At 44.6% G+C, this 15180-nt stretch overlaps 1 pseudogene; it reads left to right on the forward strand.

Annotated features, from left to right (window-relative positions):
* The first annotated feature begins 9603 nt into the window (after positions 1–9603).
* LOC100394192 (SWI/SNF-related matrix-associated actin-dependent regulator of chromatin subfamily E member 1-like) lies at positions 9604–11343 on the forward strand (annotated as a pseudogene).
* Positions 11344–15180: the final 3837 nt, after the last annotated feature.

The raw sequence follows: 15180 nt of genomic DNA on the forward strand, positions 1-15180 counted from the left end.
TTTCACAGGGAAGGGCAGGGAGGGGCGAGGGTGACTTTGTTGTTGTTGTTGTTTTGTTATGTTATGAGATGGAGTCTCCCTCTGCCACCCAGGCTGGAGTGCAGTGGTATGATCTCGGCTCACTGCAACCTCCGCCTCCCGGGTTCAAGCAATTTCCCTGCCTCAGCCTCCTGAGTAGCTGGGATTACAGGTGCACACCACCATACCCAGCTAATTTTTGTATTTTTAGTAGTGATGGGGTTTCACCATGTTGGTCAGGTTGGCCTTGAACTCCTGACCTTGTGATCCGCTTGCCTTTGTCTCTCAAAGTGCTGGGATTACAGGCACGAGCCACCGCACCTGGCTGAAACCAGGGCTTCTTGAAATGGTGGATTCCAAATTGTGGCAGGAAAGGTCTGAGATGGGCCTGAAATAGCGGATGGCATCTAGGGATATTATCAAGATGTCTTGGGAGTCAACTTGAAGATGCTCACTCTGGCCAAAGATGGGACAGTTTGAACCCATTGAATATGAGTAAATCCATGAGTTCGTGATGATACCAAACACACACATGCACACATCCCTAACTGGTCACTTTCGGAGAATGCCAGGGAACTCTCTCTCCCCTCGCACTACAACTCTTCTCTGGTGGTAAGTAAAGAATCAATAATTCCATCTCACGCCAGTTAGAATGGCGATCATTAAAAAATCTGGAGACAACAGATGCTGGAGAGGATGTGGAGAAAAAGGAACACTTTTACACTGTTGGTGGGAGTGTAAATTAGTTCAACCATTGTGGAAGACAGTGTGGCGATTCCTCAAGGCCTTAGAAATAGAAATTCCATTTGACCCAGCAATCCCATTACTGGGTATATATCCAAAAGACTATAAATCGTTCTACTATAAGGACACATGTACACGAATGTTCATTGCAGCACTGTTTACAATAGCAAAGACCTGGAATCAACCCAAATGCCCATTGATAATAGACTGGATTGGAAAAATGTGGCACATATACACCATGGAATATTATGCAGCAATCAGAAATGATGAGTTTGTGTCATTTGTAGGGACATGGATGAATCTGGAGAACATCATCCTCAGCAAACTGACACAAGAACAGAAAATGAAACACCGCATATTCTCACTCATAGGCGGGTGATGAAAAATGAGAACACATGGACACAGAAAGGGGAGTACTAAACACTGGGGTCTATTGGGGGGAAAAGGGGAGGGCCAGTGGGAGGGGGAGGTGGGGAGGGATAGCCTGGGGAGAAATGCCAAATGTGGGTGAAGGGGAGAAGAAAAGCAAAGCACACTGCCATGTGTGTACCTACGCAACTGTCTTGCATGCTCTGCTCATGTACCCCAAAACCTAAAATCCAATAAAAAATTAAAAAAAAAAAAAGAATCAATAATTAATCTTGCCTTCCTTATATGAACTGTACCACTGGGTAACTGAATAGCCAACAAGATGAAGTTTCTCTGTCAAGAGAAGTATTCCAACACAAAAAGAAGAAGTGATAGAATCTTACCATCTCACAACCTCTAATCCATTCATGGATCTAGGCAGTGATCAATGGCTACTAACGTCACAAAAAGATCCAACAAAACAGATATTTATGTTCCTACTGATGAAGAACACAATGCTTATAAGGAGGCCATCCCTGATCAAAAGATCAGATTTGTGGTCTAGACCCAACTGCCAATTTATAGGAATTATGAGGACTGAACATGTAAAACTAAATCCATCAACAAAATCCAGACTGTAAACTTTACAGGGCAGTTGCTTCAGCCTCTTCAACAATTCAGTGTTAATGGGTAGTCAGAGAAAAGCAGGCAAAACTAAACTATAGTGTGTTTAGGAAAGTACAGGGTAATATACTAAAGTAATTAAGGAAATGATAGGGATTTTCTTTTTTTTTTTTTTTGAGACAGAGTCTCACTCTGTCACCCAGGCTGGAGTGCAATGGTGTGATCTCGGTTCACTGCACCTTCTGCCTCCTGGGTTCAAGTGATTCTCATGCCTCAACCTCCCGAGTAGCTGGGATTACAGGTGCCCACCACCACACTCGGCTAATTTTTGTATTTTTAGTAGAGACACGGTTTCACCATGTTGGCCAAACTGGTCTCGAACTCCTGACCTCAGGTAATCTGCCCTCTTCCGCCTTCCAGAGTGCTGGGATTACAGCTGTAAACCACTGCCCTGGACAGGATAGGGATATTCTTAGCAGAGAAGGAGGAATTATGACTGGTAGGGGAGCATACAGAGGGTTCCTAAGATAGCAAAATCTTATCTTTTCACATGGATATCGGTTGCAAGGGGGTTTGCCTTATAACAATTCACTAATCTACACATTTGTTTTATGTAAGTTTTTAAAATTTGTTATTTTAAAAGGGCTGGGCGTGGTGGCTTATGCCTGTAATCCCAGCACTTTGGGAGGCTGAGGTGGGAGGATTGCCTGAGCTCAGGAGTTCGAGACTAGTCTGGGCAACATGACAAAACCCTGTCTCTACAAAAAATAACAAAAATTAGCCAGGCATGGTGGTGTGCACCTATAATCTCTGCTACTTGGGGCACTGAGGTGGGAGGATCAGTTGAGCCCTGGAGGTTGAGGCTATAGTGAGCCAAGTTCACACTACTGTGCTCCTCTCAACACTCCAGCCTGGCTGACAAAGTGAGACCCCCATCTCGAAAAACAAAGTGTTGTAAGTTTAACCCTAAAGGGCTGTGAATGTGTGTATCTATGATTATATTGGGTAGCTCCCAATCTCCAAGGCCATAGAACCAGTCTGAAAGGCTGTGCACCAAGATCCAGTGCGGCCTCCAATACAAAAAAAAAGTTGTGCATCATGACCAGTGCTCAAAATTAGACTTAAGAGAATTGGTCAGCTAAGGCCCCGAAGCCCCTGCTGATCAGCACAGGCATTATGCCCCAGGAATTGTCCCTGCTGCTTCTAAAAAATGGCTGCCACCAGTGCCAAAACTCTTGCAAAGGTGGATGGATACTGTGTGGGTTCCACTTGTTTCAGTGGCTTCTGGTTCAGAGTCTGGGTGGTTATTGGTTGGTGAAGCCCAAAATACATGCCCCTGCCCCAAGTGCCAGGGAAGTGGGGAAAAGGGAGAATTTCTTGTTTTCAGCTTCAATAGTGGAAGGTGACCTCTGACTCTAAGATGGACAAAAAGAGTGACAAATATCTACTATACCAGTGGTGTGCAAACTTTACTGCACATTAGTGGTGTGCTTTTAAAAATACCAACGCTTGGCTGGGCACGGTGGCGCACGCCTGTGATCCCAGCACTTTGGGAGGCTGAGGTGGGTGGATCACGAGTTCAGGAGATTGAGACCATCTTGGCTAACATGGTGAAACCTGTCTCTGCTAAAAATACAAAAAAAAAAAAAAAAATTAGCTGGGCATGGTGGCACACACCTGTAGTCCCAGCTACTCAGGGAGGCTTGAACCCAGGAGGTGGAGGTTGTAGTGAGCCAAGATGGCACCACTGCACTCCAGCCTGGTGACAGAATGAGATTGTCTCAAAAAAAAAAAACAACGCTGGCTCTGTACAGTGGCTCGTGCCTGGAGTCCCAGCACTTTGGAAAACCAAGTTGGGAGGATTGCTTGAGCCCAGGAGTTCAAGACCAGCCTGAGCATACAGTGAGACCCTATCTGTACACAACAAACAAACAAAACCAATGCCAAGGTTGCACCGCAAAATCTCTGGGATGATAGTGGCTTTTTGTTTTTTTTAACTTCCTATGTGATTCCCACGTTCAGCCAAGTTCACGAACCAGTTCCTACACCCTTGCTACTAAGTGTGTTCTTCAGATCACCTGCATGGGGATCACCTGGGAGCTTGTGAGAACTGTGGCTGCTCTGCACAACTAGCTGAGCAGGGGAGTCTCACACGAATCACAGTGAGAGGAAGGTGGCCCTGTGCTATTCTCCCAGGGCCAGCCCAAATCCCACCGGCAGGTACATTTCCCACTCCCAAGCAAAGAGGTTGCCTCTCCCTTCTAAATTCTGAGAAGAACATATTTGGCCTGCTTTTCTATCAGGCATTTATTGCCTGCTTCCTTGGATGCAGTTAATTGGCTTCTCTCTTTAATGGATTGTGAGTAGGTGGCAGGCAGGGACTTCGTCTAGTCCTCTTTGTGTGTCCACAGATCTTCGTGCATTGCTGTCCATAGAGTAGGTGCTCAGGACACGCAGTGAATGAACCCGTGATGTTCCTTCAGCTTCCCTCTTCCACCATATTCAAGCAGGGGATGCACCAGCCTCCTTTTCTCCACCCCCACTTCCATACATTCACAATTGCATCGTGATTTAAAGGCAACTTGGATTATAACTTTTAGGCTGGGCCCGGTGGCTCATGCCTGTAATCCCAGGACTTTGAGAGGCCAAGGTGGGCAGATCACATGAGGTCAGGAGTTGGAGACTAGCCTGACCAACATCTACTAAAAATATAAAAATTAGCTTGATGTGGTGGCAGGCACCTGTAATCCAGCTACTTGGGAAGCTGAGGCAGAAGAATCTCTTGAACCCGGGAAGCGGAGGTTGTAATGAGCTAAGATCATGCCACTGCACTCCAGTCTGAGTGACAGAGCAAAACTGTTGCAAAAAAAAAAAACCTTTAAAGTTCAAATCTATTCTTACTGCTTCCGGGTATTGGATAAATTAGTTGACTCCTGTGAATCATTTCCTTGTCTCTAAAGGAGGTGGATTAGAAAGCCCTCGGACACTCAGTCCAACGGAAATATTCTACAATTCTGTGGTTCACCTAGCTGGATTAGCCAGGTCTCCAATACCCCAACTCTTGTGGAGCTGGCAGTGGGGCTCGGAGCAACTATAAATTAAATGTAGGGTCGCTATGCCACCATGTGACCAATTCTGGAAACTGCATTTTTTTCAGTGCGCCGTGAGAGATTTCTCAGAAATCCATTAAGATTTTAGGGTAATACAACCACACGAAATTAAATCATCTCTCCCCGTCACCACCAGCATGGCAGTAACGGAATTTTAAAAGTATACTTATAAGCCTGGCCGGGCACGGTGGCTCACACCTGTAATCCCAGCACTTTAGGAGGTCAAAGCGGGTAGATCACCTGAGGTCGGGAGTCCAACACCAGCCTGACCAACATGGAGAAACCCCGTCTCTACTAAAAATACAAAAGTAGCCAGGCGTGTGGTGCATGCCTGTAATCCCAGCTACTTGGGAGGCTGAGGCAGGAGAATCACTTGAACCTGGGAGACAGAGATCATGCCATTGCACTGCAACCTGGGTAGAAAGAGCAAAACTCCATCTCAAAAAAAAAATAAAAAAATAAAAAATAAAACAGCAAGTTTCTTGCTTTAATTTTAAGAGAATTAAAATTTTTATGTATGCAAACATTAATCTTTAAAAAATGGAAGATGGAAAACAGAGCTAAGTGACATGGAGCATAAGTTACAACCTAAATGTTTACAAAGGGAGATGCTGATAAGAAGTGAGCAGATTTTCTCTGATGGAATCCCAAGAGTTCCAGGACTTACAGGTACCAGGTACCATGGACAAGTCATGGCAATGGGCTGAAAATGGGGCAAGGAAATAATGGAATCCCAAGTGTCTGTTCCCGCCCCTCGCAGCCAGGAGTTGCTGCCACCCCTCATTGAGGTTTATTATTCACAGAAATGAAACTATAGAGGCTCCAGATTTGAGGACACCAGGCCCAGAGAGAGGTGGCAGTGAGTCATAGTATCCAAAGCCAGGAATGCAGTGGACACCTGCATCTTGAGTGATGGACTCCTAAGCTGCTTTTCTTCACCCTTCCTTCTTTTTCCCCGAATTTTAGCAGCCAAATACATGTACCCAGGCAGAAGATTAGGAAATCCTTCTGTCACATGGAAGTTCAGCAACGAAAAGGCCCCTCATTGCAGATTTCTTTAGTCATGAGGACATATGAACACATATAAAGTTCCCAATCTACCAAAACCATATATATGAAATCATTCAACATAAAGTATAGGAAAATTAATAACAATTCACATACCTGATACCCAGATTCGGTCAGCTATTCAGTTCTTCATGTTGACATAAAAGAGACAGTAAAACAACTAACAAGGAGAAAAGGAAACTTAAGGGGGAAAAGGTACAGAAAACTAAATAAAAACCCCAAACACACTTTAAGTAATACTTTTTAATGTCAAGGAATCCATAAATCAAGAATAGGAGGCAATAAAAAAAGGAACAAAGAGTGAGAAAATGATCTCTAAAATAAAAACTATCCACTGAAATAAAATGATTCAAGAGAAGAATAGGCTGGATGAGGTCACTTACATCTGTAATTATTCCAGCACTTTGGGAGGCTGAGGTAGGAGGATCACTTGAACCCAGGAGTTTCAGACCAGCCTGGGCAACATAGTGAGATCTTGTCTCTCTTTTTAAAAATTTAAATAAAAACAGAGAAAAGGCTGAGTGTGGTGGGTCACACCAGTAATCCTAGCACTTTGGGAGGCCGAGGCAGGCAGATCACTTGAGAACAGGAGTTTGAACCAGCCTGGCCAACATGGTGAAACCCCATCTCTACTAAAAATACAAAAATTAGCCAGGCTGATGGCACACGACTGTAGTCCTAGCTACTCAGGTGGCTGAGGCATGAACCTGGGAGGTGGAGGTTGCAGTGAGCTGAGATCATGCCACTGAACTCCAGCCTGTGCAACAGAGTGAGACTCTGTCTCAAAAAATAAAATAAAATGAAATAAAGTTTCCACTTAAAAAAAAATAGAGAAGAATTAGAATATGAAAGTCAAGGCCAAGCATGGTGGCTCATCCCTGTAATCCCAGTGGTTTGGGAGGCTGAAGCAGGAGGATTGCTTGAGCCCAGGAGTTTGAGACCAGCCTCGGCAACATAGTGAGACTCTTTATTGATTTATTTATTTTTGAGACAGAGTTTCGCTCTTTTTGCCCAGGCTTGCTACCTGCAACCTCTGCCTCCCAGGTTCAAGCAATTCTCTTGCCTCAGCCTCCAGATTAGCTGGGACTACAAGTGCATTGCCACCATGCCTGGCTAACTTTTTGTATTTTTAGTAGACAAGGTTTCACTGTATTAGCCAAGATGGGCAAGACCCTGTCTCAAAAAAAAAAAAAAAAAAAAGGAATAAAGTTAAAAGTGGGGGAAATAGGCCAGGCACGGTGGCTCACACCTGTAATCCCAGCACTTTGGAAGGCCAAGGCAGGCAGATCACAAGGTCAGGAGATCAAGACCATCCTGGCCAATATAATGAAACCCCATCTCTACTAAAAATAAAAATATTAATCGGGCATGGTGGCTGCAATCCCAGCTACTTGGGAGGTTGAGACAGAAGAATCGCTTGAACCTGGGAGACGGAGGTTGCAGTGAGCTGAGATCGTACCACTGCACTCCAGCCTGGGCAACAGAGCCAGAGTCCATTTCAAAAAATAAAAATAAAAAAGTGGAAGAAATAAATTTCTGTTTTTTATAAATTAGTCAGTCTATGGTATTTTGTCATAGCAGCACAAAACAGACTAAGATATAAAATAATGATCAGAGAGAAAATACAAAAATACAAAAAAAACTTACTTGTCAAATGTAAAAGCATAATAAATGACATATTCAGATATTCAAACAGGTGAATTTTTTCTTCCCTTGCTCTCCTTCTCAGGAATCTACTCCAGCAAAATGAAAGAGTACACCAAGGAAAAGAAAGGCCCGAGACTCAGAAAACAGGGACTTCAGTGTGGGCCAGTCCTGGAGGGGCTGTGTAGTTGGACGTGGAAGCAACCTATCCAGAGGGGAGCAGAAAGACAGTCCCCAGGGAAACCCGTGGGAGAAATAATATTGCCAGCTGTGGGATATAGCTGAGGGACAGTGCAAAAGTCGTGAGGATAAGAAACAGAAAACCTTTCTATCTGCTGGGAGCAGCTCTCTGAGAGCTAGTATAAAAATCTGTCCTGTCTCGCACTGGATCTCCAGGGCCTGACTATTCCTGGCACATAGTAGGTGGCCAAGAAATACTGTTAAATGAGGCCAGGTATGGTGGCTCATACTGGTAATCCCAGCCCTTTGGGAGGCCAAAGCAGAAGGATTGCTTGAGCTCCTGAGTTTGAGCCCAGCCTAGAGAATGTAGGGAGATTCCATCTCTACAAAAAATTAAAAATCAGCTGGGTGTGGTGCTATGTGCCTGTGGTCCCAATTACCGGGGGTGCTGAGGTGGGAGGATCACTTGAGTCTGGAGGTCCAGGCTGCAGTGAGCCATGATTGCACCACTGCACTCCAGCCTGAGCAACGGAGTGTGGATCCTATCTCAAAAATATATACATACATAATATATTTAGATGAGTGAATGAATGAATGCATGCAGGAGAGTTGATCAAGCTTCCCATTTGTGCTTTAAGCCAAGTGCTAAAGCAGATCAGTTAACCTGAGCACCTGAGCTCCCCTCCTCCACTACAGATACCTTAGAAATACATCAATATAATTTTGAACTCATAATTAAGTTCTCAAGAAAGCAAGGATAATCTGAAGCAGAAACAGGTCACTCACAAATCATTTTTTTTGTTGTTGACATATAAAAAGCCATACATATATGTACACATCTTTATGTATACAGACCCTACAATGGCGTGATCTCAACCCACTGCAACTTCTGCCTCCCAGGTTAAAGCGATTCTCCTGCCTCAGCCTTTTGAGTAGCTGAGACTATAGGCACACACCACCATGCCCAGCTAATTTTTGTATTTTATTTTTTTTTGGTAGAGATGAGGTTTCACCGTTTGCCAGGCTGGTCTCAAACTCGTGAGCTCAGGTGATCCGCCCGCCTCGGCCTCTGAAAGTGCTGGGATTACAGACACCTCCTTGTGATCTCTGCTCAAATGTCCCCTTATCATTGAGACCTTCCCTGGCCACACTGCATAGGATAGGAACAACACCTCCCCCAGTCCTGAATTCCCTTTCGTCTTCACTTGGCTTTCCTTTTTCCTCTACAGCTCTTACCACCATCTGACATATTAAAATTTACTATTCATTTGTTTTTTGCCTGTCTCTGCTAGGATAGAAGCTCCAAGTGGCAGGGGCTCTGTCTGCCTTATTCACAGCTGTGTCTTCAGCACCTAGAACAGCACCCACCGCATGGAAGATGCTGACTTTTTGTTGAATGAATAAATCTGATCTCTCGTGCCCCTACTTCCCACTGGGAAATCTACAATGAAGAGAGGAGAACAAAGCCAACATTCTTGCATTTTTTTAGGGTCATGGGGGGATTCTGATTCCTAGTGTCCCAAAGGTGCTTGTCTGAGTCCTGAAAGTGAAGGGGCTATTTGTAGTAAAAAACAAACAAAAAGCCACTTTAGGACATAATATAGGACGTGGGCTGGGCTCAGTGGCTCACACCTGTAATCCAGCACTTCCGGAAGCCAAAGTGGGAGAATCACTTGAGCCCAGGAGTTCGAGACCAGCTGAGGCAACAGTGAAGCCCAGTCTCTACCAAATAAATAAATAAATAAAATCAAAAAATTGGAGGAGGCAGGGCATGCATGGAACACATAGAAGTAAAGCCGAAATTTTGGGCACTTTCTACCAGTGATGTCTCAGATTCATTAAGGAGCTGAGAACTTAATCTTCCAAAATGTCAAAAAGGCCATCTTATGCCCCACCTTCCACCCCAGCTCCTGTAACACAAGTGCCAGCACACCAGGGTTGGCGGGATACAATCCATAAAGTCATCTCACCTACAACAACTACAGGCTGGGAGGCAACCCGGCACCGACCCCTGGGTCACGGCGTCCTTTGGTATTACAGTTCCAAACCTCCAAAGCCAGCCAATGTGCCACTGATGCCCTACATGAGGTACAGCAGAAAGGTCTGGGACCAAGCAAAGTTTTCCAACACTGACCTAAAGATGTGGGAGACTGGCAAGATTATTGGTGGCGTGTGGCAAGATGTCACTGATGAAAAGAAACAAGAATACATGAATACGAAGCAGAAAAGGTGGAGTACGGCTGGGCATGGTGGCTGACACCTGTAATCCCAGAACTTTGGGAGGCCGAGGCTGGTGGATCACCTGTCAGGAGAGCGAGACCATCCTGGCTAACACAGTGAAACCCTGTTCCTACTAAAAATACAAAAATATTAGCCAGGCACGGTGAGGGGCCCCTGTAGTCCCAGGTACTCGGGAAGCTGAGGCAGGAGAATCACTTGATCACTTGAACCTGGGAGGTGGAGGTTGCAGTGAGCCGAGCTTGCATCACTGCACTCCAGCCTGGATGACAGAGCAAGACTCCATCTCAAAAAAAAAAGAATAGAGTGCAATGAATCTATGAACGTCTCTAATTCCATCTGTACCTTGCTCATAAATGCAAAAAGTCATGCAGAAGCTACTTTAGAGAAAGAATGTGAACAGAGACAGTCTTGCATGAAGAGAGGAGAACCTGACATGAGCGTACGGCCTGCTGAAGATCCAGATGATTATGACAATGGCTTTTCAATGGAGCATAGGGACACTGCCTGTTTCCAGAGAAATCACAGCCTCATCAGTAAAATCCGTAGTGACAGCATAGTGCCAGATGTTCACACTGTCACAACAGCTGGAATGCAGGTCCTCAAATGACAGGTCCAGTCCTTAAAGGTTCATCAGCGAAAACTAGAAGCTGAACTTCAAATAGAGGAACGACATCAGGAAAAGAAGAGGAAATGCCTGGAAAGCATGGCTTCACTTAAAAGGTTGTGTGGTCTGAGGGTAGAACTGGATATGGAGAAAGCGTAAGATTACACAGGTAGGTTGGGCACGGTGGCTCAAGCCTGTAATCCCAGCACTTTGGGAGGCCGAGGCAGGTGGATCACGAGGTCAAGAGATCGAGACCATCCTGGTCAACATGGTGAAACCCCGTCTCTACTAAAAATATAAAAAATTAGCTGGGCATGGTGGCGTGTGCTACTCGGGAGGCTGAGGCAGGAGAATGGCCTGTTCCCAGGAGGTGGAGGTTGCGGTGAGCCGAGAAAAAAAAAAAAAAGATTACACAGGTAGAGGAACAGGCCTGCAGAAGGCAGGAGGAAAGGGAGAAGGTGGCAGCAGTGCAAGCTGACCGCAGTCAGAGCATCTTTCCTCAGGAAGAGCAAGCAGCCAGCGAAGGCAAGAAGAAAGACGATGAGAACATGGCAATGGAGTCAGAGGAGACATACCCAGAAGAAGGGCCAACAGAATGGTGAAGAAGGCATGTCTACTCCTGAGGACAAGGAGAGGGGGCAGAAGGCGTGGACCATATGGCAGAGAAGGAATCAGTGATAGTAACACTGGCTCAGAGAGTAACAGCCAACAGTGGAGGAGCCACCAATAGATCCCATACGAGGAGATGAGAAAAAAGAATAAATGCTGTCTTGTTTTATGTGTTCTAAATTTTTTTTTTTTTGAGATGGAGTTTTGTTTTGTTGCCCAGGTTGGATGCAATGGCCTGATCTCAGTTCACTGCAATCTCTGCCTCCTAGGTTCAATCAATTTTCCTGCCTCAGCCTCCGAAGTAGCCAGGATTACAGGCACACACCACCACGCCCAGCTAATTGTATTTTTAGCAGAGATGGAGTTTCACCATATTGGTCTGGCTAGGTCTTGAAATCCTGACCTCAGGTGATCCACCCACCTTGGGTTTCCCAAAGTAGTGGAATTACAGGCATGAGCTACCACACCCATGCTTAAATACTTTTTTATTTTTATATTTTATTTTACTTATTTTTGAGACAGAGTCTCACTCTGTCACCCAGGCTAGAGTAGAGTGGCCCATCTCAGCTCACTGCAACCTCTGCCTCCTGGTTCAAGTGAATAAATCCTTTCTTTTAATGAAAAATCATTTTTTGGTTTAGAAAAAATAAAAAAATTAGCCAAGTGTGGTGGCTCACACCTGTAATCCCAGCTACTTGGGAGGCTGAGGCAGGAGAATTGCTTGAACCTGGGAGGCGGAGGTCACAGTGAGCCAAAATCACACAATTGCACTCCAGCCTAGGCAACAAGAGGTAAACTCTGTGTCAAAAAAAAAAAAGACAAATATTGCATGATTCCACTTACATGAGGCATCTAAAGTAATCAGACTCAAAATCAAAAGCCAAATGGTGGCCAGGGGCTGGGGGAAGAGGGAATGGGGGTTATTCAATGGGTGCAGTGCTTCAGTCATACAAGATAGGAAACTTTAAGATATCCATTGTACAATATTGTGCATTTAATGAACAATACTGTACTCTATACTTGAAAATTAAGAGGGTAGGCTGGGCACAGTGGCTCATGCCTATAATCCCAGCACTTTGGGAGGCTGAGGTGAGAAGATTACCTGAGCCCAGGAGTTCAAGATCAGCCTGGGCAACACAGTGAGACGCTGCCTCCAAAAAACAACAACAACAACAACAATAACAAAAAGAAAAAGAAAAAATGATCTAGGTGTGGTGGCACACACCTGCGCAGGAGGCAGGAAGATTGACCTCAGCAGGTGGAGGCTGCAGTGAGCCATCCCATGAGGATGGCTATAACAAAACCTAACCAACAAATAGGCAAACTGTAAAGTAAAAAGCAGAAGACAACAAGTGTTGATAAAGATATGGAGAAACTGGAACCCTCATACCTTGCTGGAGGGAATGTGAAGTTGTTCGACTGCTGTGGAAAACAGTCTGATGGTTCTTCAGTAAGTTTAACATAGAATTACCAAATAACCCAGCAATTCCACTCCTAGATATTTACCCAGAAGAACTGATAACAGGTATTTAAACAAAAACTGGTACAGGAATATTCATAACAGCACTATTCACAGTAGTCAAAAGGTAGAACAACCCACCTGTCCATCAACTGCTGAAAGGATAACACGTGTGGGGTATCCATACTTTAGAATGTTATTCAGTCATAAAACTTAACGCAGTATTGATACACACTACAATATAGATGAACATGGAAAATATTATGAGTGAAGTCAGACAGAAAAGGCCACGTGTTACATGATTTCATTATATGAAATAGCCAGAAGAGGTACATCTAGAGAGACAGAAAGCAGATTAGTGGTTGCCAGGGCTGGGGATGGCAATGGGGAGTGACTGCTTAATGGGAATAGAATTTCCTTTTGGGTGATGAAAATGTCCTGGAACTAGTGAGGATGTTTGCACAACATTGTAAATGTACTACATGCCACTGAATTGTACCTTTTTTTTTTTTTCAGAGACAGGGTATCTCCCTTTGGCCTAGGCTGGAATGAAATGGCTTGATCATAGCTCACTGTAACTTTGAACTCCTGGGCTCAAGTGATCCTCCTGCCTTAGCCTCCCTACTAGCTGGAACTATGGGCATATACCACCGCACCTGGCTAATTTTTCTATTTTTTGTGGAGACAAGGTCTTTCTCTATTGCTCAGCCTGGTCTCAAACTCCTGGCCTCAAGCAATCCTCCTGTCTCAGCCTTCTGTCTCAAAGTGTTGATATTACAGGCATGAACCACTGTGCTGTACATTTTTAATGATGAATTTTAAATTTTTATGTGAATTGTACATTTTTAAATGATGAATTTTAAATTTATGTGAATGTAAATTTATGTGAATGTTATCATGATTTTAAAAAATAGTGTTACATAATTGAATCAATAATTCATTAGTAAATTAAACAGTTTTGTGAGCAGTGGAAGATAATGTGAGTTACCCAGAGTTATCCACTGAGAATCTGTACAGACCTCAATTTTTGCCTCCTCGGAAGAAAAAATTCAGCTGAGGGGCATAAGGCAGAAGAGCTAGAGGCACGTTTCGGAGCAAGAGTGGAAGTTTATTAAAAAGCTTTAGAACAGTAAGGAAAGGATGGAAAGGAAAAAACGAAGGAAGAACAGTTTGGACCAGGGCCAAGTTGAGGAACTGAGAAACCAACTGTGCAGCTTGACTCTGGCTTTGCATGTTCCAGGATCTTGCATTACTTCTCCCCACTCTTGAATCTTATTGGGAAGCTGCTGATCAGTTTCAGGTATTTTCTATCTATTAGGAAACGGTCCTTCCTTGGCACCAGCTGTAACCAATTATTACTTTAGAGAAACAGTTGGCCGGGCGTGGTGGCTCACACCTATAATCCCAGCACTTCGGGAGGCTGAGGAGGGTGGATCACCTGAGGCCAGGAATTTGAGACCAGCCTGGCCAGCATGGTAAGTGCCCCCCGCCCCTGTCTGGTCAACGTATAGAAAAACCCGTCTTTACTAAAAATACAAAAATTAGCTGGGTGTGATGGGGTGAGCCTGTAATCCCAACTACTTGGGAGGCTGAGGCAGGAGAATCACTTCAACCTGGGAGGTGGAGGTTGCAGTGAGCCAAGATCGTGCCACTGCACTCACACTCCAGCCTGGAAGACAGAGAGAGACTTTGTCTCAAAAAAAAAAAAAAATTCCACTGACCACACAAATAAATAGAAATCTGTAATTTGATTAAAAATGAGTGGTTCTTGGCCGGGCACAGTGACTTTAGGAGGCTGAGGTGGGCGGATCACGAGGTCAAGAGATTGAGAGCATTCTGGCCAACATGGTGAAAACCTGTCTACTAAAAACACAAAAATTAGCCGGGTATGATGGCACACACCTGTAGTCCCAGCTACTCGGGAGGCTGAGGCAGGAGAATCACTTGAACCCAGGAGGCAGAGATTGCGGTGAGCCGAGATCATACCACTGCACTCCAGCCTGGTGACAGAGTGAGACTCTGTCTCAAAAATAAATAAATAAATAAACAAAATGAGAGATTCTCATATCATGTAATAACCAGTGATATCACAGTGACTTTTGAGTTTGCACTGGGTTTACTTGTGAGGCCAGGACCATAACATGAAAGATATTCCAATAGACCACAAAGGCATTCCCATCAGCTGTTCAGTCACTTTGCAGGTGACTGGGTGGGAGCTTTCTGACAACTTCTGGAAACTCCTTGGTTTGCCTAGAGCAGTAAATCCAAGGTTCTCAGTTGCTGACTTTCATTCCTGCTGCCAGGTTTGGCTGCTTGGTTGTGGGGAGGCTGTGCAAACCCCTATGAAGCAAGCAGGTGGTCCGGGCAAATTTATAGTAGACTTGTCTTCTTACAAAAGTAACAATAGGCCAGGCATGGTGGCTCACTGTAATCCCAGTACTTTGGGAGGCAAATCACTTGAAGTCAGAAGTTCAAGACCAGCCTGGCTAACATGGTGAAACTGAGTCTCTACTAAAAATACACTCACCAAA

The sequence above is a fragment of the Callithrix jacchus genome, chromosome 14 (genome assembly GCF_049354715.1).
Source record: "Callithrix jacchus isolate 240 chromosome 14, calJac240_pri, whole genome shotgun sequence".
In the NCBI taxonomy this organism is placed as follows: domain Eukaryota; kingdom Metazoa; phylum Chordata; class Mammalia; order Primates; family Cebidae; genus Callithrix; species Callithrix jacchus.